This window comes from Balaenoptera borealis (genome assembly GCF_965194805.1).
Source record: "Balaenoptera borealis genome assembly, chromosome: 3".
Lineage (NCBI taxonomy): Eukaryota > Metazoa > Chordata > Mammalia > Artiodactyla > Balaenopteridae > Balaenoptera > Balaenoptera borealis.
The window spans coordinates 110,717,226-110,744,637 of NC_138866.1; the positions used below are offsets into that span (position 1 = coordinate 110,717,226).

The following is a 27,412-nucleotide window of genomic DNA, read 5'->3' on the forward strand; positions in this document are numbered from 1 at the left end:
CTTTGGGGTTTCTGTTCATTTTGGTTTTAGGAACATCTAAATCAAATACATAGAGTAGGGGAGAAAGATTTTAGTGTTGAAGATGTAAAGGAAGCAATGTACACCTTCTATTAAGGGGAAACAGATGCTATAGCATGTAAAGTATGGACTAGGAACAGAGTTTGTAGTCTTCCAGATGAAAAGTCCTTTTTTGAAAAGAAAGGAGAATTGTGGAGGTCAAGTTATCCACACTGATTCACATCTCAGGTGATTGTTTAGCTACGCATTTCCCCCTCAGTAATAGTGGAGGGGTCATAGTAGCCCAAGACTGTGAGAGACATTTTCACAGAGTTTTATTGAATTTGAAATTGAATTTTAAAATTTCCTCCTATTTCTTCACCCACCTTCACCTTTTGTTTAGATACTGTGATAGGGCCGATGTCTGATGTCACCGACCATTTCCTGGTACAAGATTTGAAAAGTTTTTGTTCCGTTCTTCTCTTCCCTCTTCCCAGTCTTTTTTTTTTTTTTTTTTTTTTTTGGTAAATCTTACTGAGTATTTTTTTTTTTATTGACCTCTTCATTGGAGTATAATTGCTTTACAATGTTGTGTTAGTTTCTGCTGTAAAACAAAGTGAATCAGCTATATGTATACATATATCCCCATATCCCCTCCCTCTTGCGTCTCCCTCCCACCCTCCCTATCCCACCCCTCTAGGTACAAAGCACCGAGCTGATCTCCCTGTGCTATGCGGCTGCTTCCCACTAGCTATCTATTTTACATTTGGTAGTGTATATATGTCCATGCCACTCTCTCACTTCGTCCCAGCTTTACCCTTCCCTCTCCCTGTGTCCTCAAGTCCATTCTCTACGTCTGTGTCTTTATTCCTATCCTGCCCCTAGGTTCTTCAGAACCATTTTTGTTTCTTTTTTTTTAGATTCCATATATATGTGTTAGCATACGGTATTTGTTTTTCTCTTCCTCTTTCCAGTCTTCCCCACTGACTGCCCCCATGACACAAAGGCAGGCCAGTGGACACAGGAGCCTGTGAGGTGATAACTGAGACTGTGGACCCCTAGTGTTGGCAGAAGACCTCGTAGGGGCTTTTGGCCAGACGGCTTGGGTGTGACAGTTGTGAACTGGTTGTGTGTTAAAATGCTCCCGTGTGCTCTGGGAGGCACTCATGCGGGCATGGACTCTTCCACTGCAGCCAGGGTACTGTGTGCTGCTCGCCAGGACTCCATGTTGAATGCAGCCTGAGTCTCTGTCTACCCACAGGAGGGACCACGGAGAGCAGCGAGCTGGGGGAGTTAATCATTCAACAGTTTCCCTCTTGGAAACATTCTCTTACAATGAAGGTGGTTGTTCCTGCAACCTGGAGAACTTGCAGCTGTAGAAGGGTCTTCTGAATCTTTCTAGATTGTTTCTCCTGATGTGTTAGTTTTCAGAGTGAAATATTATGCTGAAGATGTTGAAAACCTTTCCCAGTTTTATGTGTACAGAAGAAAGGTTCAGTTAGAAAACATGCGTGATTGAAATGGCTTTCCTTCTGGAGTTAATATTAACTCTACAAGTTAAACTCACAGCATAGAAGCTAGTTTAGAGGATTGAACAGTTGTGCTTTTTAATTTTTTCAGAGTAACTTGGAAAAGCAAAGGAGCTGGCCTATACTATTACCTGCTTTCTTTTCCCAGTTTGGATTAAGTTATGTTGCCTGGATGCTGAAGTGTTTGATTTTTTTTTTTTTTTTTTTTTTGGCTATGTTGGGTCTTCGTTTCTGTGCGAGGGCTTTCTCTAGTTGCGGCAAATGGGGGCCACTCTTCATCGCGGTGCACGGGCCTCTCACTATCGTGGCCTCTCTTGTTGCGGAGCACAGGCTCCAGACGCGCAGGCTCAGTAGTTGTGGCTCACGGGCCTAGTTGCTCCGCAGCATGTGGGATCTTCCCAGACCAGGGCTCGAACCCGTGTCCCCTGCATTGGCAGGCAGATTCTCAACCACTGCGCCACGAGGTAAGCCCCGAAATATTTGATTTTTAACTGAGTGTAGCAATGAGTCCAGGTAAAAATGTGCTGTGTGCTGTCCATAATCTTCCTTGGGTTGGAGGTGGGGGAAGGAAGTAGACCGGCGGTTTTTTGCCCCTGAAAAATGTCATATAATTTCCACGTTTGGCTCTGACAACACCGTTCTCTGTTCCCTTAACAAAAGGTGAGAGAGAAATGGGGAAGCTGTTGATGTGGGCTTACTCATAATTGTGGCTTTTCTTAGCTTAACTTCAGCTTATCTCCTTAGATGAGTCTCTCACATGTCCCATTATCCAGCTCTGATGGCTTTGAATATATTCTGTACTTTCCTATTTCTGCAGAAAGTATTTTTATATCAAGGTAATCCTTGCCATAAGAGTCCAACTTGACTTTTCATTAATAACTGTATTGGGTTGAATAGTGTCCCCTCCAAATTCACGCCTACCTGAAATCCCAGAATGTGACACAATTTTGAAATAGTGTAGATGCAATTACTTGAAGATAGGGTTGAGATCATACTAGGTTAATCTGATGACCGGTGTCCTTATAAAAAGAGGAGAGGAGAAAGAGAGGCACACAGAGAAGATGCCATATGTAAAGATGGAGCCTCCAGAAAACTGAGAGGAACAAGGAATGATTCTCCCTAGAGTCATCACGGGGAATATGACCCACCAGCAACTCTTGATTCCAGACTTCTGTCTTCTGTAGCTATAGGAAAATAAATTCCTATTGTTTGAAGATACTCATTATATGGTAATTTTTTATGACAGCTCTAGGGAACTGATAAAATAACCAATACGAAATGGCAAAGATTGAAGGTCAACCTCTGACCTTCAGCTTGAGATGCTGTGAGGTTAGCAGGTTTTAAACCGCAATGTTTATACTTCATGCAGTAAAATTTTCCATATGCAAGAAGCTCCCGTGTCTGGTATGCCTTCCATTTTAATTTGGTCAGTATATTGTAAAAGGCAATTTACTAGAATCCTGTACCACTTGAAGGAGCTCCCATGGTCTTTTTTTGTGCGTGTGTTTGGCTGCATTGGGTCTTCGTTGCTGCGCGCGGGCTTTCTCTAGTTATGGCGAGCGGGGGCTGCTCTTCGTTGCGGTGTGTGCTTCTCATTGCTGTGGCTTCTCTTGTTGCAGAGCACGGGCTCTAGGGTGCACGGGCTTCAGTTGTTGTGGCACACGGGCTCAGTAGATGTGGTGCGCAGGCTCAGTAGTTGTGGTGCGCAGGCTCAGTAGTTGTGGCTCCCGGGCTTAGTTGCTCTGTGGCATGTGGGATCTTCCCAGACCAGGACTCAAACCCGTGTCCCCTGCATTGGCAGGTGGATTCTTAACCACTGCGCCACCAGGTGAGTCCCTCCCATGGTCTTTTTAATCTTAACTTGTAGGAAATGGTCTGTGGGGCTAGATGCCTGTTGCCTTTGTTGTTCCACCAAAGTGATTTTTCAAGTTCCGTAAACCTGCTTGCCTAGCACCTTGGGACGTAAGCAGTCGATTGCGTCTCTTAAGTATGTATTTGTTCACACCTTCAGTGCTCAAGGACTCAGGTTGGAGTGCCAACCAACAAGATGAAAACCCTGTGAAGGATGCCAGATAACACTCTACGACAGTGTCCTTTTGCATGTTCACTGGGAATCACAGAATTTGGGGCACAATCTACTGCCCTACACTGTTAGCATGAGGACAAAGGGAAGTTGATGTGCAGTTACTGAAAACAGTGTCTTTGAAGGGGGAAATGACTCTTTTGGTCACTAGAGATAAAAATGCAGTATCTTGAGGACGTTGATTCATCCTCCCTGTGTGTACCCCCAGCCCCACATTCTCAGATGTATTCTGGAAGCTTAAGTCAAGGTGAGTCAAGTCCTCATCCTGTGGAACTTGATTGTGTAGCAGTAATATGTGCACCTGGAGTGGTCGTGGAGGTGGTAAAGTAGCTGAGAAATGTTCCTGAGATGCTGCTGTCTTGCTCTTCCTCCTGATGCTCTTTGGCTAGATTTCTTGGAACAGGAGCTCCCTCATTTGCTCGGAAGAGCTCCCTGACCACAGAGGAATTGGCCCAATATAAAAGACCCTCATATTTTCATTATTAGGTGCTCAAAAGGAATGGCAAAATCCAGAGATTTCTCTACACAGAATTTCTAGCTAATTCTACTAAAGGAGTCTCCCAGCCCAGACAGGCTCAGGACATAAAGCCAATTTGGAACAGAGACTTGCTCTGCTAGCTGTAGATGTTGTGTGTGCACATGCGGGAACACCTGGCTGGTGTCCAGAAGAAAGCATGTTCTTTCATCCTTCCCAGAAGGTGCTCCACATGAGCTGAGCTTTTCTGGGTCTGATGGGGCTAAGTGCTGGATGGGGGGATGGGGAGCAAAGGGAAGGACAATAATATCTTTCAAATGTGAACTCTACCAGGCATAACTTATTTGATTTAGTCTTCAGGGTGTTCCTGTGGTTTGTAGGCCTTGGTATTCTTAATGTGAAAATGATTATTAGTCTTAATTTGGAAATTGAGGACCAGAAAGTTAAAATGATTCCAGATTATACAATTAAGTAGTTAGTAGAGACCTCTTTGGGGGGCACAGAAGGAAAGAAATGGGGAAGGGTGTACATATAAATACAGGGGAATTTTTTTCTGATCATTTCTGATTTCAACCATTTAATTGCAACTTTGGAAGGACTCTTTCTAGTCTAGAAGAATGTGGCAGGCTCCATTCAGTCTAGCCTATATGGTGAGAGCTGCAGTGTGATATATCGTTCCCTTACCTACTAAGCACATACCCCTTGATATGCACAAAAGGATGCAGAGAGAGCCTTGGCTCCTTGTTCTTCCCTTAAAGAATGCAATTAATGATACAAATTAAATAACATAGAATTAAATAATATATACTTGTGCTTACTGAGGAATTCTATAATTCTGTTCTTAATTTAAAACACAGACGAGTAGCATTTTGTAATGTCTGTCTTACACACACACTCCTGAGTTTTTACTTATTTAATATATGAATTGATTTTTTGGGTGTGTCAGTGATAAAAGAGACAAAAGCTTCCTTAGTCCTGCACTGTGTCATGGACAGTCCAACTTTATCTTAATAAAAGGAAATGGAATTTGGGTTTCTCTTGGGCCAGTTCTATACCCTTAATAACCCCATAGGCTGTTCCCATGACATCCATCACTGCCCAGACCAATTGCTTAGAGGCCGTCGATGTTGCCCATTGTCTCGGTCTGTGTACCCTGCGCAGCTGGCCTTTAGCGCCAGCCAGTCTTCCTTACTCTAGCTGACAGGGCTAATCAGGATGATCAATATGGCCTCCCCTCCTCATGGTGCAATCACTAAGTGGATTTGCTTTACTTAATATCCATATGGAGTGACTGTTTAAATGGACAGTGGAGACTTTAACAAGCCCTCTTTAAGATAAACCTGTGCTGGAGTGGAAAGGAATTAAACATGACCATACCAGTGGCAGCAAAGCTCTTTGGGAAAGGGAGTCCCAAACCAGGTGAGTATAGGTTATTTTTTCCACATGATTATTTTCCACATGATTATTTTCCACATGATTTTCCATGACTAAATATGAAGGGGGGCTATTGATTTTCATCTATGTGGAAAATCATTTGTTCAGTTTTCCTTGAAAATCTCAGAGCTTTAAGTCAAAGAAAAAGTGAGCATCTCTTGTATAGTTTACCCAGGGATCTGGTGATGGTTCTGTTTACCAAAACCAAGTATAAATTTGTGAATGAGCTTTTGCTGGCTGTGTTGCTAAGATAACAGTTGCAAGCTCACTCTGTGGTTCATGCATGAAATATTAGACCTTTATGGAATGTAAATCTATCTTACCTTAAATTTAAATCATAGCTAATCCATGCCAGCACCAACTGAGATCACTGTGTGGTATACAGTCAGCTCTGGGCTTACTGCTAATCCTAATGTAGACAAGAATTCAAAATATACATTGCCTTCTAATCCTTTGCTTCTTAGCAAGTTGACTGTTATCATTAGGCAGTTTTTCATTAGACATAGAACTTTTGGTTTTTCCTTTGAGTTCATATATTTCATTTGGGGTGGGAATAAGGCTGGAAAGAGAGTAAAATATGTGGGGAGGCTTATGCACTCATAAGAACTGTTCATTGGCCATTCCATTGAAGAGTGACCCATCAAGTTTGCTACTCTTGTTAGATCTACCCTTAGTTGGTTTTTTGCTTGGGATATTACTGTAATTTTTCCTTTCCAGTCAACTGTATGATGGCTGAGATCCAGGATTTCCACTGTTCCCCTAACTACAGAGGAGAGTGAGGGATCTGATACATCAGCAGGGGCCCGAGGATGTACCTTAAGGGCCCTGCTCCAAATGGTTTCACAATAAAGCTACAAGGGAGTTTTGCATTCCACTCAGAAATAATATATTGATGCTGTTTTTTTTTTTTTAATCTTTATTGGGGTATAATTGCTTTACAATGTTGTGTTAGTTTCTGCTGTACAACAAAGTGAATCAGCTATAGGTATACATGTATCCCCATATCCCCTCCCTCTTAATCCTCCCTCCCACCCTCCCTATCCCACTCCTCTAGGTCGTCACAAAGCATCGAGGTGATCTCCCTGTGCTATGCAGCAGCTTCCCAGTAGCCATTCATTTTACATTTGGTGGTGTATATATGTCCATGCTACTCTCTCACTTTGCCCCAGCTTTCCCTACCCGCACTGTGTCCTCAAGTCTGTTCTCTACGTCTGCGTCTTTATTTCTGTCCTGCCACTAGGTGCATCAATACCAATTTTTTAGATTCCATATATGTGTGTTAGCATAAGGTATTTGTTTTTCTCTTTCTGACTTACTTCACTCTGTATGACAGACTCTAGGTCCATCCACCTCATTGCAAATAACTCAATTTCGTTCCTTTTTATGGCTGAGTAGTATCCCATGGTATATATGTGCCACATCTTCTTTATCCATTCATCTGTCGATGGACATTAAGGCTGTTTCCATGTCCTGGCTATTGTAAATAGTGCTGCAGTGAACGTTGTGGTACATGTATCTTTTGGAATTATGGTTTTCTCAGGGTATATGCCCAGTAGTGGGATTGCTGGGTCATATGGTAGTTCTATCTTTAGTTTTTTAAGGAACCTCCATACTGTTCTCCATAGTGGCTGTCTCAATTTACATTCCCACCAACAGTGCAGGAGGGGTTCCCTTTTCTTCATACCCTCTCCAGCATTTATTGTTTGTATATTTTTTGATGATGGCCATTCTGACCAGTGTGAGGTGATACCTCATTGTGGTTTTGATTTGGCGCTGATTTTAAATGGCCGGTTTAACCTTCCTTAGATCCAGGAAGATTTACACTGTTGGACTTGCAATGCTTGCTCTTTGCAAATGGTCATATTTCCATATTTGTTCTGATGCTTGAAAAACTTGGTATTAGATGGTTTCTGATGGATTTAAAAGTTACTGTGACACTCAGGAAATTTCTTGCTTCTCACCTGATGGAGTAAAGCCACCTCTGCCCTTCTGAGCAAATCTTATTGTTTGTGAGCCCAAAAGAAGGTGTGCAGTGTTTTGACCCTGGAGGGCCTTGGAGGGGGAAGGTCTCAAATGACATAGGACATGGGAGTGTGCTATTTTGTAGCTTTGGCTCAGATATTGGGCTGTTGAAAGGTATAAGATTTTCTCTTTGGGGGGGGCGCAGAGAGAAGAAAAAACTATCACAGTTAAGAGGGAAAAACCAAAGAAATGGATAAGCTTTGACAGCTTTCCTCTGCTGCTTTGTCAGATTGTCTTCAAGTGCTTAGAGTGCTGACTTAATTCCTTAGCAGTCCTGCTTGTTATGTCAGAAGTGTGTGTGCATGTACAGTTATGTACATAAGCATAAGCACATGATGGAGTAAAGGCAAGAAGACATCTGACTCTTTTGTTGTTGTTGAAGAAAGAGAAGTATAAAAGCTAAAAACCCACATTAATGTGACATCTATTGACCAAATAGGAAAAAAAAACATTGCAACTAAGAAAAATCAAGCCCATCTTAATCAGAGGCTGTTGCCTTGGACAGCTGGAGCATGGTGACCTGAAAACTGCTGTACCGATAGCATCTGAGATGACTTGTTTTTCCGGCTGCCTTTGGGGATAACTGGGAGATGCAGGCGTGGTTATTGTCATTGTGCTGGTCATCAAGGCTGATGTGGGAGTATCGGTGGGGGCAGTAGCGGGAGGACCCATCTGCCAATGGCATTGTTTGCATCTTGCAAACCATCCAGAACCCTGGAGCTTTGCTTTGCTAGCACACGTGCATATAAGCCTTCAGACTATGACTCGGGTCCCTGACCCACTTTTCTGGTTACTCATGCCTCAGTGAACCCATTAGGAGATCGCTTCCAAGTTGGAGTCATCCTGTTCAGAACTAGGACCTTTCGACGTGCTGGCCTGTAGTGGCGCCGCCCCCGCCCCCTCACCTACACTGGCTATGGTCAGGCTTTGGTGGCTGCAGTGTAAGCTGAGGATTTTTCACTGTCAGAGACTTAGTTGTTCGGTAAGTGGGTGTAGGCTATGGTTAGGGGTAAGAATCTGAGGAAATGCCTTTTGCCATGAGCTGGTCTTCAGCATCCATTCCGTTAGAACTTAGTGGTGAGCCAAGAGGAAGCCAGCAGCTGCTGGGAGCAGCTAGCCTCCCGTGCAATGGCAAGGGCAGGGAGAGGACAGGAACTCCCACAGCATATGTTTGGGGGATTAAAGGGGGAGCATGGGCTGAGGCTGATGGGCAGGGAGGAATCTTAAATGGAGCCAGCTGTCTTTTTAAACCGTAAGAGTCTTCTTTCAGATCCAGGCAATCTGGGCTTCCCTATCACCAGCCTGGCTTGCCGACTGTACCCTGGTGATGTCATTTTGCTGGAGAGCAGAGATCTAAGTGGGCAGATGGGAATGGATGCTGGATGATTATGGGCTACTCCTGTGTGATTCTGCAGTAGAGGGAGTGTGCGGATGTGGAGGCTACAGGGAAGATAGGCCTGAGTTCCCTCCAAAATCCATTCACATTCTGTTCTGAACAGTGGGCGGGTTCCACATTCTCCCTCATGCATGTGTCTTCCTACAGCCCTTGACTTCAAACCATTCATCCTAATGATTTCTGAGCATTTGGATAAGAGCAGATAAGAGTACGTGTGAGGCATTAGCACATGTAAATACAGATTTTAACAGAATCTGGTCATGCCTTTGAAGCTTTCAAGATTATTGACACTCAATTTTTCAGAATAACAGTTCTACCTAGTATCTGCTAGAATTGTGTTCTGTGGCTTAGGAAAATATGGACAATTATTTTTGTTGATTTTCATCCATTTGAACAAGCAAAATTTTTAAAAATTTGGTGTTTATTATTCCACTTTGTTGGAATAATAACATAAATAGCTTACTGACATCAGCCGAAACAGGTCTCTTGCCCCAGGAAGTTTGCAGTCAAAGGCCCAGGCCAAAGCACTGTTGACTGGAGTGTGGGAAATAAACAAACATCCTCATTACTGCCTTTTATTATTTTCTTTCCTAATTTCAAATCCTGAGTCTCTTGAGATAAATGAACTTAAGAATCCAAGACTGAAGTTAGCTTTCTCCCTGATACGGGCAAGCCAGCAGGAAAGATGTGCACCCAGACATAAGGCATTGGATGGTGGCAGGCCACTCTGAGATCACCTGGTCCTCACCACTTATTACCCAGCAGGAAAATGAGACTCAGATTGATAAATGCCTTGTCCAAGCACACACAGCTCTTAGAGGCCCATGTATCGCTACATGGGAAGTTATAAATAAGAGCTTTTAGTTGGATTAGGTATCTGTGGCCACTGGTGTGAAGCTGACATATAGATGAAACTAAAGATGTCATGAATCATGTTTGATACTGAATGGTGGGCATAGAGGGGAAAAAAGCTTGAGGAGTGTGGGATGAGTTTTAGCACAAGGACAGATACCAATGTTTTTCCTCTTGGCAGACATTCAGTTATATTAACATAAGTATTTTAAACTCTGCCCTACTAAAATAGGATTGTGGGCTTATTATTTTGAAGGTTGAAAGGAAGGACTAAGGTAAATGCTGGTGGTAAAAGAAGCAAGGAACAACTTGCTTTATGCTTGCTTATGCTAGCCATGCCTTTATTACACATGCCTTTTAAAATTTCATTATCAACGAAGGCTAATGCAGTTCTAGTAGGTAGACCATTTTGTTTCTTGGCAAATGAGAAATCTTAAGGGGCTTATTCATCCTCTTGGATGTGCAGGAAGATTTGATAATTTGATATTAGATTTTCTGTATCATTGGCAGCGTAGGGTTGTATTCCAAGTACCTCGGTCACTTACATCATGAGGAGCCTTTATAGATATTTCCATTTCTGTCTTGCTCTGTCTTTGTTCCTCCTGATGGAGGGAGTTGCTGAATTTTGGGAGCCAGCCAAGGAGGGAATTAGGTAAGCTAAGTCTTCATTTCTGCTATTACCTTGTATTCATAGAATAATATTTAATAGTTGCAGTTATCCTTGAGATAAGTGAAGAGGTTCATCATGCACAGAATCATATTGTGAAACATTGATTTGTGCTTTTTAGAGGCTAACATAGAAATTGAACGGCTGTGTGTCAGAGGCATTATTTTAAAAATAGAGCCGTACTGGATACATGCTAAGGGTTTTGTCTCTTAGCTATACCAGAATTACCTTACTTACTTGAGTTTAAAAATTTGGTCATAGGGACTTCCCTGGTGGTGCAGTTGTTAAGAATCCGCCTGCCAGTGCAGGGTCATGGGTTTGAGCCCTGGTCCGGGAAGATCCCACATGCCGTGGAGCAACTAAGCCCGTGTGCCACAACTACTGAGCCTGCGCTCTAGAGCCCACGAGCCACAACTACTGAGGCCGCATGCCACAACTACTGAAGCCCACACGCCTAGAGCCCGTGCTCTGCAACAAGAGAAGCCACCACAGTGAGAAGCCTGTGCAACGCAATGAAGAGTAGCCCCTGCTCGCCGCAACTAGAGAAAGCCTGCGCAGCAACGAAGACCCAATGCAGCCAAAAATAAATAAAGTAATTAATTAATTAATTTTAAAAAACTGGTTACAATGTTGTTACAGTATCATTATGAAGTACATGAATTTTCTTTGCCTTTTCTGATTTCCCTGAGGTTGGGTTCTTTAAGGAAGCATCTTGTAGAAACTTTTAGAATGAATGATTTTTATTAGGCACTTTTCAGCTTGCTTGTTTTCTCCTCTCAGTTCTTTCCAGGTAGGGGTCACATTGTTTGTTGTCCTTGTCATGTGGAATTTTGAAGTATTTAGCACTGGAATTTCATTCATTAAGATTCTGGTTGAGCTATGACTTTAGCTTTCAATAGAGGAAATTATGAAAAGGGAGAAATCACACATGGACTATCAACATGGAAAGTGAACGTTTTCCTTTTCTAAAACTCTGATACGGAAATGAGAATTTTATAATTGTGCTAGCATCCTAGGGCTCTTTACACTGAGAAACTTAAGGTTAACAGTGATGCTAATTGTTAAGCATTGCTCTATTTAAATTGTATAATTCTGGGATAAGATTAAATGATTGTAGTTTTGAAAGTATTCATATGCCCACCGAGGCTTCCTCAGCCTTTTAAAGCAACAGCTTCAGGCTCTACTGCATAGTTTTCCTGGAGTGCCTTGTATAGGCAAAATCCCAATTAGGCAATGCCGTTGAAACAGGAGCAAAAGTTGAAATAATATTAATACTTAGAACATTGTACACAGTAGAACCTTCAAGAAGTAATCAGTATTTGTTGAATTAAATGAAATTATTATAAGTATGTATGAATTATAGTAGAGACTATATGCTTTCTCTAAGCCTGTTCTAAAAGAGAGACATTTTTCAAAGGAAGGTCTGGATATTAAGTAAAGTCTTGATAATTGATCCTCATAACTAAGATCTAGGATTAGAAGAAGGGTTGGATGATTCTGTATACCAAGTATGGGGAAAGAAAATCGGATGGCCGATGTAAATGGGAAATTGAGTCTCCCTTCCATAAAGCCTTGTTCCTTGGAACCAAGTAGATGTGAAATGACAGAAGAGGTCTCCTATTTCAGGGAGACCTCTTGAGAGGACATTTTATTTGGAAGCCCCTAGGAGGACCAATCTACTCATTAGAACAAACACTAGAGCAGAAAGTTGCTTATTTCTTGTAAAATCAGAGCAGGGAGGGGGGTCTTGGTTGACCTTACAGTAATCGGTCATAAGATGATCATATTCTACTGTGTCTTGTCCTACTTGAGGAATTCCCTGCCCTGCTAACCTACAAGGTAGCCCCAGACAATCCTGGTGACTTACCTGTACGGTGGTGATACTCTCAATTTTCCATCAGTCATTTTGGTGGTGGACTAAAATTTAGGTAGATATCTAAATTAAATATCTAGGCTCTGGCACTTCCTTGGTGTCACCAACTTTATGTGGTCCCTAGATGGGGTAAATGGGATAAACATTATATGCCTGACACATAATGGATGATCATAAATGGTGAGCCCATGTCTCTGTGAGATGGTACTTCCATGTCCCTCTTAAGTGACACTTTCCAAGATTGTACTGCTTCTAAGGTGATTCTCCTCTTCTAAGGTGATTCAGAGAGGAACCCTGAGCTGAGCTTTAGAAGGTATCTGAGTGTTACCAGCTGTGATTTTTGTTTTTACCACTTTGTATTTTTTGGCCCACCTTTCTGTATGGATATCTGTTTTGTGGATTTTTTTTCTCCCAGCTGAGGCACTTTCTGAAGTTTCCTTGACATTCTGAGGTACTAAGCCATGAGCTCTCTGAAGGAGGAGGTTTTACTTGGGTTGTAGGAGCCTGGCTCAGAGCAGTTCTTGCGCAACATTTGTTCCTTTGAGAGTAATGGGTATATTGATTTTGCATATTTTCTGCTCTTCTTCCCACATATTCCTAAATATGTTTTTGAGTATATTTTCCTTTTCTCCACTTTTGTCATGTTTGGAGGGCCCAATAAAAGACAAATATCAAGCTATTTAAAAATGTTAAAGACCCAGTGTCAGTTAAAACTGAGAGTCCATTCAAGTGTTGGAAAAATCTCTTACGAATACACAGTCTAAAGGTAATTGAGGATGTAGAGACCATGTTAACAGCTTCTTCCCATCATTCTTTATTCAGAGAATCTCTTCTATCTATGTCTTCAAAGTCAGGAAGTTTTCTTTTTTGTTTATTTGATGAGGTGGTTGTCCATTGTATAATACACATAAAAAGAGTTGCTGGAATGGTTATTAACAAGACTGTAAAATCAAATCTAGTGTCCCAAAAAGCTTGTGCCCTGTTTGAATATTTCACTAGACCTGTTGGCTTGAGCAAATAGGATATATCTCCTAAAAGAAATTTGACCTCTGTTTTTCATCCAAAGGCTTATATAATTGAACTATTTCACTCTTTGAACTGTTTCCTGGAAGACCAGCCTTATTTCACAAGCTTAGCCATTAGGGTGAGTGACTGTGTCTTATGTATGTTTATATGTGTACTATACCTTAGGGGCTAGAACAGTGCAAGCTATATTACTGGTATCCAGTAACTTTATTTATTTTGTTGGCTTTAAGTGGTATCCCTTAAAATGTGAAGTCTTCCTTTACTTGGCTGGTCATTTGAAAATCACAGAGCACTGAGCTCCACCTCAATGCTCAAAATACTGGATTTCTACAATTGCTGAAGGTCATTTCAGACCCATCAGGTAAAGTTCAATTGCTATCTTCTCTTCCTACTCATAAATTAATCTTGGGTTTGGAATTCTCTAGCCTTTCTCTCCACCTCTGCCATTCAGTGGAAGTTAGCAGAAAGCTATTTCTTAGTTTTAAAAGCTGATAGAGAAGAAATGAAATTGGACTCCTACCTCAGACCATATATGTAAAAAATTAACTCAAAATGGATCAAAGATCTAAATGTAAGAGATAAAACTATAAAACTCTTAGAAGGAAACATAGGTGTAAATCTTCATGACCTTGGATCAGGCAACAGTTTCTTAAATATTACACCATTAGCACAAGCAACAAAAGAAAAATAAGTAATATATTGGACTTCATCAAAATTAAAAACTTTGGGCATCAAGGGACACTACAGTATCAAGAATATATAAAGAGGGCAGAAGACCTTAATAGACATTTGTCCAAAGAAAACATACAGATGGACAGTAGGCACATGAAAAGATACTCAACATCACTAATTATCAAAGAAATGAAAATCAAAACTACAGTGAGGTACCACCTCACACTAGTCAGAATGGCTATCATTAAAAAGTCTACAAATAACAAATGCTGGAGAGGGTGTGGAGAAAAAGGAACCCTCCTGCATTGTTGGTGGGAATGTAAGTTGGTGCAGCCACTATGGAAAACAGTGTGGAGGTTCCTCAGAAAACTAAAAATAGAATTGCCATATGATCCAGCAATCCCATTCCTGGGCATATACCTGGACAAAACTATAATTCAAAAAGATACATGCACCCCTATGTTCATAGCAGCACTATTCACAATGGCCAAAACATGGAAACAACCTAAATGTCCATCAACAGAGGAATGGATAAAGAGGAAGTGGTACGTATATACAATGGAATACTACTTAGCCATAAAAAGAACAAAATAATGCCATTTGCAGCAACATGGATGCAACTAGAGATTGTCATCCTGAGTGAAGTAAGTCAGAAAGAGAAAGACAAATACCATATGATACCACTTATATGTGGAATCTAAAATATGGCACAAATGAACCTATCTACAAAACAGAAACAGACTCTCAGACATAGAGAACAGACTTGTGGTTGCCAAGGGGGAGGTGGGTGGGGGAGGGAAGGACTGGGAGTGTGGGATTAACAGATGTAAACTATTATATACAGGATGGATAAACAACAAGGTCCTTCTGTATAGCACAGGGAACTATATTCAATATCCTGTGATAAACCATAATGGAAAAGAATATTAAAAAAAGAATGTCTCTATGTGTATAACTGAGTCACTTTGCTGTAGAGCAGAGATTGCCACAACATTGTAAATCAACTCTACTTCAATAAAAAAATAAAATATTGATAAGAAAAGAATATACAAAGAAGTCAGATAATCCAACAATAGAAAGGCAAATAATCCAATTTTTAAAATGGAGTAAAGGATTAGAATAACTGTTTCTCCAAAGAAGATAGACAGATGGTCAATAAGCACATGAAAACGTGCTCAACATCATTAGTCATCAGGGAGATGCAAATCAAAACCACAATAAGATACCACTTCACCTATTAGAATGGCTATAATTGAAAAGACAGATAATAAGTGTTGGGGAGAATGTGTAAAAATTGGAATCCTCATGTCTGGTGGGGAATGTAAATGGTACAGCTGCTTTGGAAAAGCAGGCAGTTCCTCAAAAGATTAAACATAGAATTATGTTTAGGTATATACACTCCTAGGTATACACCCAAGCAAAGAGAATTTTAAGAATTTTATCTCACAGGAAAAAAAATTTTTTTAAAGACAATTATTTTAAGAGAAATTTTAGATTTACAATTTAGAATTAACAGTATAAAATTGAGAGGAAAGTACAGAGATTCCCCATATACCCCCTGCTTCCACACATGCAAGACCTCCCCAATTATCAGCATCACTCAACAGAGTAAAAAAAAAATTTTTTTTTCTTTTTAACCAAAGATGAATCTACATTGGCCCAAATCTATAATCACTCAAAGTCCATTGTTTACCTAAGGATTCACTCTTGGTGTGGTACATTCAGTGGGTTTGAACTAATGTATAATGACACATATTCATCCTTATAATATTATACAGAGTTGGTTTCACGGCCCTAAAAATCCTCTGTGCTCTGCTTAACTCCACCCCCAACCCCCAAATCACTGACATTTCTATTGTATTCATAGTTGTGCCTTTTCCAGAATGTTATATAGTTGGAATTACACAGTACACAGCCTTTTCAGATGGACTTCTTTCACCTTATAATATGCATTTAAGGTTCCTCCGTGTCTTTTCATAGCAAATATCATACTCACTAATCATAATTCTTATTCCAAGCTGGCTATCACTTAGGGAAGAAGACTGATCATGCAGGTAGAACCCAATTTTAGGTATCATAAGAGGGGTCCACAAAACAGACCTGAAACTTTAGAAGTCCTCTGGTCTAGAGGAGGTCAGGAAAGTGGAGGGCCAGCCAAATATTTTCAGAGCTGAGTGAGGACTTTACACCCCCTACATTTCAACTCTTTCCCATTGGCCCTTCAGTCAGCTGGGGAAATTAGCTCTAAGAGCATATATCTCAGAGCAGGAATTCCACAGACTTGGATGCTCTCATCACAGAAGAAAGTACTTGAGAAGCCAATCTCCAGTGGCCCGAGGCTAGGTTTGTTTTGACATTGATTTCTTGTTTCTGTTACCACTCTCTGGGGATATATCACAAAGAGATTTAATGAGTATTATTTTTGGTCTCCATTTATTTGATGCATGACCTAATGACTTGAGTTCTACTGTTACCCTTTTTTTTTTTTTGCTTTCTGATTATTATGTACCACATAACTAAATCAATAAAGAAGAGAAATAGCTCTGTTTAACATTTCAGGAGTGATGGAGTAATGCTGTCTATAAATATTTATATTTTCCTGAGAAGATGCCTTTTTCTTTTGACATTTAGACTGGCTCATGGAGAGAGTCACCACTGGGGTGGGGGGAGAGAATGAAGAGACTTTTTTCTCAGTAAATTTTATACATGTCTTTCAAAGGTAAACAGAATAGGGGAAAACGCAAAAGGATTTTTCATTAAAAAAAATTTTTTTTCTGGGGCATTGCAATATTTAGCCAGCCCTCTCTCACCCAGGATAGTAACAGTCAGGAGAAGCATGGATGAGAATTGAATGCTCCCAAAAAGCCAAATACGTAGATGAGTTTGGCTGACAGCTTCCCATGTGTCCCCCAGCTTCCTTCCCCTCCCTCTCTGGACCTGGTATCTCTTGCTTCCCTAATGCATCCTTTCTCCCAGCCCTGGCTTCAGCCCTTCCTGGGTGGCCCTTCCCATGCGCCTGGTCTGACAGCCACAATAAAGGATGGAAATCCTCAGAGCAACCCAGAGCCCAACCCCAGTAGGTGCTCATCCACCTTTCTTGGGGAGGGTAGAGGCCTGGGAAGGAGCTTGGAAGCAAAGCCATGCCTCCTTGCTTGGAAGGCCTTGAGCATGCTTTCTGAATTTCAGAAATCCTGAAGGCAGGCAGGTGAGCAAAGGGAAAGCCATGCTCTTTTACTTGGCTTGAGTTTCTGCAGCCCAGTGTGGAGAAGGTGGTTATACTTTCTGATCAGGGATAGGTCTTCTGTGACCGGAAACTGGAAAGTTGATTATTACAAATGTATGTAGTTTGGGGAATACATAAAATCTTCTTGAAACATGGGGCCATGGAATTTTAAAATCAGAACCAACCCTGAGAAAGTTGAGATCACTGAAATAAAAGAGCAGATTGAGCAATGTCTGGGGGCCCTTAAGACCATCTTTGGTGGGGGACCCAGAGTTAAAGGCTGCAGTCCCCTGAGGACTTGATGAAAAACAATGAGACTCAATATGTGAATTTTTAAGAGGGCTTGCTCAGTGAATTCACAGTTACGTCAGGATGCCTTCTGTAGCACAAATAATCATCTATCGTTTTTTTCAACTGTGAGAGTTTGATAGTAGGTATTTTTTAATAGCTATATTTATATATATGATATGTTGGTAATGATGATAAAACCTGTCAATTCCAGTTTCATTGGGAGCCTTGGTGATGTGAGAGCCCACAGGGATAACAGCGGGTGCTGCCATGAGGCCACCAGTAAGACACAGCGGCCACAAAGTCCCCATGAATACTGATGAGAAGTTACTTGTTCTCTCCCGTCCTCACAGATCTTGAGACCACTCCAGCAGCTGTTTTTTGGCCTTCAATTGTTACAGACAGATCATTCACAGAGGGCACAGTGTCATGCTGAGGACTTGTGCCACTGTGTGGGGAGGTGTTTAGGGTGGCCAGTTCTTGCTTGCCTGTGCCGTAGGCCATTCCCATTCTGACTGAATCACACCCAGTTAAGTCTTGCCTGCGAAGGACCCAAACTAATCTTAAAGCCCTTCAGGAACCTCGAGAACTCCCAGCCACCTGAACTCTTAGAGCCCTGACTTCATCCTACAATCACTTAGACACTGGAAGGACTTTGCTGTTCAGAGTGACATCAGCTCTTACTCCAAACTCATCACCCTGTACTGCTTGTTGGGGTCCTCTCTGTCCGAGGAGCAGCATCTGGTCTAGTAATGGCACTCAATGAGTATATGTGGCTGAATGAGTGAATAAATGCATGAATGCATTCTTAAAGAAGCGAGCATTTTGTATACCATTCCAGTTGAAGTAGTTGGCTTCCTGCCATAGTGAGAAGCAGAGTCGGGACTGAAACTCAGTTGTCTCTCTTTTTTGATTAGTTCTATGTAAGACTTAAGAACTAGAGTAGCCACAGCACTGCCCTGCTAGTCTAAAAATTTTCTACATTTAAAAACTACCTGAGTCATAGGGCTTCCCTGGTGGCACAGTGGTTAAGAATCTGGCTGCCAATGCAGGGGATATGGGTTCGAGCCCTGGTTCAGGAAGATCCCACATGCCGCAGAGCAACTAAGTCCGTGTACCGCAACTACTGAGCCCACGTGCCGCAACTACTGAAGCCCGCGCACCTAGAGCCCATGCTCCACAACAAGAAAAGCCACTGCAGTGAGAAAACCGCACGCCACAACGAAGAGTAGCCCCCACTCGCCATAACTAGAGAAAGCCCGCGTGCAGCAACAAAGACCCAACACAGCCAAATAAATAAAAATAATTTTTAAAAAATAGTCATTTAAAAAACAAAACAAAACAAACCTACCTGAGTCATAAAATTATCCCACTGGCCACCTTTTAGGTAAGGGGGTGAGGTGGGGAGAGAACACCTCAAGCAAGGCATGTTAAGTTGGTGCTCATTGAAGAGCCATTACCCTTCCTACCCTGTCCACTGGCCAAACGACCATCAGTTATCTGTCTTTGTATCTCTTTTGCGGAGAGGAATACCTTTTTAGAATGCTGTATTTTAAATTTTTATCCAAACAGCATATTAGGTGTTAATAATAATAGTAGCAGCAAATATTGTGGTTAGACTTTTCCAGCGACAAGATCTTTGCTATGTGTTATTTTAAGTGAGTTTTGCATGAACTGAGACTTGGTATGCATTGTAACTCTGGAATTGTAAGGTCATACAGACCCTAAGTGATGGTACTGCCGTTGAGACCCATGTGTTCTAACTCCAAGTCCAAATTTGTTTTCTCCATAACATGATTTGTCTCAATATTAGTCAAGACAGTGGAAGAGATATGCTTGAAACTGGCTGAAAGATGGTATTTTTAAATCTGAAGGAAATGGCCTAATTTTTTTAACAGTTATAATTTCTTTCTAATGCTTGTTCCTCTGTGATAAAAAGGAAGTCAAATGGAGGAATTGCATCCAACTGTATATCAAATAGTTCTGAAAGTCTCCCCAGTGGTGAGGATAATGAGGAATGGTGGGCCATCCAGGAGCCCATCATTATGTGTGAAAAGTAGGCTCAGAAATAGTTACACAGTGTTCAGTCTTTATGGAATACCTACTCATCTCCCAGGCTCTGTGCTAGGCCCTGGAGTCATGGTGGTCACTAGTCCTGGGTGGTGAGTACTGTCTGAGAGAGGAGTAGGGGGTGTGACAAACTGAATCTTGAACAAAGAGCAGAACTTCCCCTGGGGTTGAAAGGTAGCTTCTCCTAACACCATCTGGAAGGCTACCATTCTCCCTTATCTACTCAAATCCTCTCCCTTATCTACTCAAATCCTGTCCTTTGTTTAAGGCTGAGCTTATAGCTCACCCTCAGCCTAATGTTATTCCCAAATGACTCTACCCAAAGTTCTGTCTTCATCCAGTAGATACTTCTGGTCCTCTTGTCATTGCATCTACTTTTTTCTAGAACTTCTTTGTTAGCTCATAGGGGAGTCCTCTCTCTCGGTGTGGGTCATATGTGTGTTGTGAGCATTTCAGCCCATGTATGCAGGTCCAGCCCTGTTCCATCTCATTTTTTTCTCGCGAAGCTCTCAGCACAGTATCTTGTACCTTATAAGTGACTGACCACTTATCAGCCTGCTCCGTTGCTTTCACCATAGCCCTGGATCTGATTCATCCTGTGTCTATGAGTTACTTGTGCCTCAATAGTTATTTCTACAACTTAAAGTAGTTGTGTTGAAAGTAGGGGGAGATTCCAGAGAAGGTTGTGAAAATAACTCAATTGAGGGATGGACTGTTTAATGGAATTGCCTGGGGAGCTTCCTGTCTCATACAATGGAGGGGATGTTCTTACAAGGAAGAGAGCCATTCAGTTTCATCAAGATTAGAGTAATTGAAAGTGGTCTTGTGTTGTAGTTGAATTTATTTAAATTCCTGAAAAAATAGTGTATACTATAACTAAAGGCAAAAAAAAAAAATCAAACTCAAAAAATACAATTTTACCACTCCAATAAAACACTTACACAGTCTCTTCCATATTTTCCTGTAAGAATCCAAAATTCTACATATCTTCAATCGCAGTATCCTACAATGAGAAGCATTTTCCACATTGCAGTCTAGTTCGTTGGATGGTATTCTAGCAACACCAGGGACCCTGAAGGTAGATATACCCAGGTTAGAGTCCCCCGTCATTTACTATTTTTGCGACCTTAGGCAGAATAAACCCATATATTATACATATGCCTTTGCATACACCAGTAGCTACATCCGTGCCTACGTTTACATGTTCATAAACAAAACATGTATTACTACATATATTGACTATGCTGTTAGTCAATTTGTGTCAAAGTTGTACTAATTTCTTGTATTTAGGAAAATGGGACTAATTGAAATATGAATTGAACCATAATTAGCCTGGCTAAGTGTATTAGTTTGCTAAGGCTGCCATAACAAAGAACCCCCAATTAGGTGGCTTAATCAGCAGAAATTGACCGTCTCACACTTCTGGAGGCTATAAGTCCGAGATCAAGGTGTCCTTCCAAGGGCTAGAAGGGGAGGATCTGTTCCAGGCCCCTCTCCCCCCCTTGGCTTGTAGATGCCTGCCTTCTTATGTCTCTTCACATCAGCTTTCCTCTATCCATGTCTCTGTGTCCAAATTTCCCCTTTTTATAAGGATACCAATCATTTTGGATTAGGGTCTGCCCTAATGACCTCCTTTTACCTTGATTATCTCTATAAATGCCCCATCTCCAAATAAGGGCACATTCTGAGATTCTTGGGGTTAGGACGTCAACATATGAATTTCAGGAGCCAGGGGCAGGGTGGGGGGACACAATTCAACCTATAACATTCTATTAGGTGTTTCTGTTGGAGGACAAGATGAGTATCAATTTTATAAGCCAATACTGATAGATGACAAAATTTTGTAGCATAATTCCTGTAGATGAGGCACTCACACTTTCAGAGTCAGGAAATTCTTCAGTCCTGCCATTTCTTTGGAGAGCCTTATCCTTTGTTTCCCTCTGTCTTGACCCGTCTCTGTACTTTCTTCTGTTATTTTTCCAGCTTTAGCTTAAGTTTTGTATTTGTTCTCGAAATCGTTTTTCAAGTAGTTTAGGTTATCGAGACTGATAATAAATATGACACTATCTTAAAATAATAATTTAAAATACTATGCTATATTCACCCACCCTGTCAAGAGTTCATCATTTCATGTCATAGCCCCGGGGACATGTTTATTTCTTCCCAGTGCTCTTGATGAAGTAATATTTTTGTACACAGACTTAAATTTGATTTGGTTTTGTCATTTAGAAATGTACATCTTATCCATCACTCACTGATGAAATTGGCAGGACTTTTGACTTGGCTTTATTTTATTAAGTATAGGAAAATGGTACTCCATCTGAGCACTTCAGTTTAGTTAATATCTCTCTTGTAATTCTGGTTCGATCTACTGGGCAGTTCTTGAAACTTGGGCTTACAGAAAGCAGAGCATTGATATTTATCGGGCACATCCATGCTATTTTCTTTAGTAAAGTCTAGTCTAATCCTTTTTTCTGTCTGTCATTTCCACTGTTTGCAACATATTTTAAAATTTATGTTAAGCATCTATCTTTCCTCTGCCTCTTTTCTGTATAATCTGGTTTATTGCCCATGCCAGATGTTTTTCCCCCATTCATGCCTTTTGTCAACTTATTTGATAGGGTCCTTTGCAGCCTGAGTCCTTGCTAGCAGACTCATTCTGTGGAGTAGATTGAACTATAAAATCTAATAGATTGATTACTGGTTTTTCCAGTTGTTAATGCATATTCATTTAGCTAACCTATAAATCAAACTGCTGATATCTGTACATTCAGATTTTTTCTTCTTGCCTTAACATCTTCTGGGTTGCTCTTTAAAAATACTGATGGTTCCTTAAAAAAAAAAAATCTAGCTTAAGAAAATCTGAAATAAAGAACAAGAGTTTTTAAATAGAAAAATCCTTTCATGGCCTTATTTATAATAGTAAAAACAAGTAGCTGACCTACACAAAAAGGAGGATAGAGCAAAGTAAATTATGATGCCTTGCATTGCTGTGTTATGCGTCTATTTAAAACAATGTTTCTAAAAAGTTTGCAATATTGTGGGAAATGATTATTGTGTTATTAGAATGGAAGAAAGCATCACGATGCAGAATTCTATACAATGTATCATCTCAACCTACTTAAAATTATACATAAACAACACAAAGGAGATGTGCCAGAATGTTAGCAGTGCTTAATCTTGGGTGAGGTGAGGCCAGACAAAAAGTCTGGATTCTGGTAGATCTGGGTTTAAACCTCCCCTTACACCTGTGTGTGCCTGTTGCTTAGGAGACACAGCCTCTTAAGCCTGATTATCCAGAGCAAACAGGACTCTCTCATTGACTCATTAAGTCAAGTGCTTAGTTCAGTGTATGACGTGTAATAATGCAACCGGTGAAATTTTGTTAGTAAAAAACAATACACAACTCACCCATTTTACCACTCTCCTAACCCAAGCACTACGTTTATTTTTCCATGTTTCTTTCTGTTTTAAAAGCACACAGTCGGAGGCAGAGCCCCCAGTGCAGTGGCCTCTGTCAAGCCATGTAACCACTGTGTCCTGGTTGCCTTCATTGGGTGAAGCCTAAACTCCTTAGCATGGGGTTATGGTGAAGATTCAGTGACTACAAAAAGGGCTTAGAACCAGTGCCAGACACATAATCGCTTATATGTTCCCTGCTATTCTTTTTGATTAAAGAAATTTAAAAAATAAATGTAGGTAAGGCATTCGGGAGAATGGGAAAATTATAGCAAAGATTTATGTATCTTGTAGAAAGCTGGACTTGATGATGTCTTAAGTCTGAGATTTGGGATATCACAGGCTATGTTAAGTGTAACTGAAACATTGCAAGTTTTAGATATAAAATGAGGGTGATCTTGGAATGAGTAGCAATGGAAAATGAAGATCCTTTGGAAAATCTAATCTCATGAGTAATTGCTGGGATTGGCACTCTGATAATATGCTAATGGACTTTGAATCTCCAGAAATGTAAGATTTAGTCACATCCCTTGGTTTGTTTCCATTCTCCACATAAGTGCCAGATTTTTAGGTCTGGGCTCTAACAGAAATGCACTTCTGATTTATGGTTAATGGATTAACATAGAGAAACAGCAAGAATATGTTTTTAATACTCTCTGTTTTCTTCAGAATCCGTCCTTGCCAAAACCATGCACTGTTACCTTTTTGAGTGATGATGGTGCTGGGGGTTTGTAGCCTGGAATTCACCCGTCTGAGGTCAGCAGTGAAAACCCTTTCAGTGAAAGAAAGTGGAGCCAGGGAGTGGGAGATTTCTTCAGTTTCTTAAGTGAAACCAGGCATGATGGTTTGCCTTGTCACCTCACAACTGAAGTCCACATTGGCAGCTAGCCTTCAGTCAGGTGTGTGCTGTTTTAGCATTAAATTAGGCACAAGCATGAGGAAGGTGACCTGAGGGGGAACGTGTGTGTAGTTCTTTTCACACATTCTCCCAGGTTCAGTCTGGAACACACTGAATATATTTTTCCCATATCATTGTAGAACAAAGCTCTCTTTTTTTCCCAAGTAAAAGCTAGTCTATCTGTACCCATCCCAGGGGTGTGTGCCTTTAGTGACAAAGCTTGTGTTTATCAGCATCAGCAGTAGCCTAAAGAATCTGCTTTCTTAGGATTTTACAGGCTTGTCACCAAGGGTCAGAAGAAATTATGGGATGCGTTTATTCCCAGTTAGCCAAATGAATGGTGAATAATTCACAGTTCTCCTGGTCTTGACCTTCACTTTTGTTTTTCTTCTGTTTTTCTTCTTAGACCTGACCTTTTATTTCTCTATTTTTTTTTTTTTTTTTTTTTGTAAACAGCCTCAAATCATTTGAATAAGTTAGTGTATAAGAGAATTCAAAATCAGAGTTAGGAGCCTTCTTCCTTACTTGTCAGAGGAAGGAAGTAGCAGGACTGAAAGGTAACATGCAAGAGGACTAAGACGTGTGGATGATTTATTCAGCTGTCTCGGCAAGCATAGGCAAACAGGGGGATTGCTGGAAAGCCAGCACTGCCTTCTTAGTAGCCTGATGGAAAACAGCAGTATATGCCACACACAGGCCAGGGATTCACCTATGCTCCCAGATCCTCTGTCTTTGTCTGTGAAATGGGGGTGCAAAACAAAACCTATTTTCCTTTGTAACCTGTTGAGCACATCAAGTAAAAAGACACCTGTGAAAGTGCCATGAAACCGTTCCGTGCCAAATGGACACGAGGCATAGCATCTCATGGTTGTTTCAGTGGGGACTTCCCCCTGGGAAGGCTACAGATGAGTGTTCTGAGAGCCTAGGAGAGGAGAGGGTTTCTGCCAGCTGGGGTGGTTGGAAAGACTAGTTTCTAAAAGCAAAGCTTGATGCTGGTGAGTAACCAGGAAGAATGGAGAAGCATGATGGTGCATTTCAGACAGATGTATGCCACACAGGGGAAAATAATTGAGTTATGCAGGGATTGAAAATATATTTGTTCTGTTAAAATGGAGAGTTCTTACATTGTGAGATGGGAAATGGGTGAATGGGGGGCCCAGACCCTTGAGCTAGGCAGTTTGAGCCTGATTACCCATATATTTCAAAATGCTGTATGTATTAAAAATTGGCTCTAAGCAAATTATAATGCTCTAAACACATAGGTGTCTGCTCGCCTTCCTTTTAGCAGGTCTTCCTATGCTTCTCTGTTCATTGCCCTTTTTCAGCAGTGCCAGGTTCTGGATTGGTCTGCACTAAACTATCCCTCCCGCCTCAGAATTTCTTGGTAATTAGGAATCATCTTTAGTAAAGGACAGCTCTCAGCTCATTTGCTTGAAAGGTTCTAAAACTTAACTTTCTAAGACAGTGATGAATGCAAATGGCTGCTTTTACAGCAAAATTTAACTGGACACAAATCATTACGACCAACTATGTACTTAGCAATGGAGTTTCAGGTGCCAGTGCCAGGAGCCGGCTGGGGATGGGAGGGTAAGTTGGAGGTATCATCGGAGGACTCTAATCACACCACACCCATAACCAACTCTGTTCATTGTGGCAACGCGGGAAGGTCTGGTTGTGGTTTGCTACCAGTGTGACCTTGAGAAGATTAGTTGATCTCAAGATTATAGTTTCTTCATCTGAACATGGAAAACAATCTCAAAGGTTTTTTCCCCTCATTCTGTATTCCCCGTTGTATGCACGCTTTGGTTCTCTTGGTGACTTGCACCTCCATACATGCATTAAACAAATACTTAGCCCTTCTCTCTGGCAGGTACTTGATGGTGAGCGATACACATGGTCCCTGTTCTCAGGGAGCTTCCAGTTATTCCCAACTGATGTGGATTTGGTTCTTTTTTGTTTCTCATTTGCCAAAATAGGGAACTTCATCTTGTGAGCCATGAGGTTTAGTCTCTGTGGTCAGTGTAAATGGTTGCGGATGAGTAGAAATAGTGGGGTCTGCTGGATGTTTGCCCTCTGTTCATCCTTGAGTCATGATGTGAGTGTGAATAATTCCTAATGACTAATTTAGAAAAAAAAATTGGTGTACGTCTTTCCATGATGTGCATATTAATTCCACAAACATTTATTAAGCATCTACTTGTGGTGGGCACTGTGCTATGGCCCGGAGATTCAAGCGTGGCCGAAATGATATAGTCCTTGCTCACAGAGGACAGTGGGGGAAATGGACCTCACATGGCAGATGTATTCCTGACACTGTGTTGTGTATATATCTTTTTTTATTTTTATTTATTTTTTATTTTTTTATTTTTTAAAGATTTATTGATTGATTGATTGATTGATTGCTATGTTGGGTCTTCGTTTCTGTGCTAGGGCTTTCTCCAGTTGCGGCAAGCGGGGGCCACTCCTCATAGCGATGCGCGGGCCTCTCACTATCGCGGCCTCTCTTGTTGCGGAGCACAGGCTCCAGACGCGCAGGCTCAGCAGTTGTGGCTCACGGGCCCAGCCGCTCCACGGCATGTGGGATCTTCCCAGACCAGGGCGTGAACCCGTGTCCCCTGCACTAGCAGGCAGATTCTCAACCACTGCGCCACCAGGGAAGCCCCGTGTGTTGTGTATATATCTTAATGCCGGTATAATGGGGACAGGCAAGCATACAAAGTGATAGCCCTGTGGGTTGGGGGCGGGGCATTTATGAGGTTTGCAAAGCAGCCCTGGGTGCCAACCACTGGGCTAGAATTTTTGTTGACTTGCCTGGCCTGCTAAGTTCACACCTGTGGGTGGTTAATCATTTTTCCTATGCTCCTTGACCACCTGACTTTTTAATGACAGATATTTCTAGTTGAAGTGTTCAGAGTCAAACAGTGATCCTGGCTTCCTGTGCCTGAAGGAGGACTAAAGAGTTGTTCTTAAGTGACTGTTCTCTCTTGTTTCCTGGTCTTTTTCTAAGTGGGCTGTTGGGCACATGGAAAAAAAATCACATCAGCTGTGTTTTCTGTTTGCTAGTATTTTGTTGAGGATTTTTGCATCTATATTCATCAGTGATATTGGTCTGTAATTTTCTTTTTTTGTAGTGTCTTTGTCTGGTTTTGGTATCAGGGTGATGGTGGCCTCATAGAATGAGTTTGGGAGTGTTCCTTCCTCTGCAATTTTTTGGAAGAGTTTGAGAAGGATGGGTGTTAGCTCTTCTCTAAATGTTTGATAGAATTCACCTGTGAAGCCATCTGGTCCTGGACTTTTGTTTGTTGGAAGATTTTTAATCACAGTTTCAATTTCATTAATTGTGATTGGTCTGTTCATACTTTCTGTTTCTTCCTGGTTCAGTCTTGGAAGGTTATACCTTTCTAAGAATTTGTCCATTTCTTCCAGGTTGTCCATTTTATTGGCATAA

The 27,412-nt window shown here is 41.2% G+C and overlaps 1 protein-coding gene across 8 annotated transcripts in view; it reads left to right on the forward strand.

Annotated features, from left to right (window-relative positions):
- Nucleotides 1–27,412, forward strand: part of TLN2 (talin 2) — a 446,962-nt gene that overhangs the window by 209,397 nt on the left and 210,153 nt on the right. The window contains exon 4 of one of the 8 annotated variants that reach the window (XM_082383207.1): nt 10,717–11,047. The exons of the other annotated variants lie outside the window; for them this stretch is intronic. The gene's annotated coding sequence lies outside the window, so the exon portion shown is untranslated. The remainder of the gene's footprint in view (nt 1–10,716; nt 11,048–27,412) is intronic. 8 annotated transcript variants of the gene reach the window in all.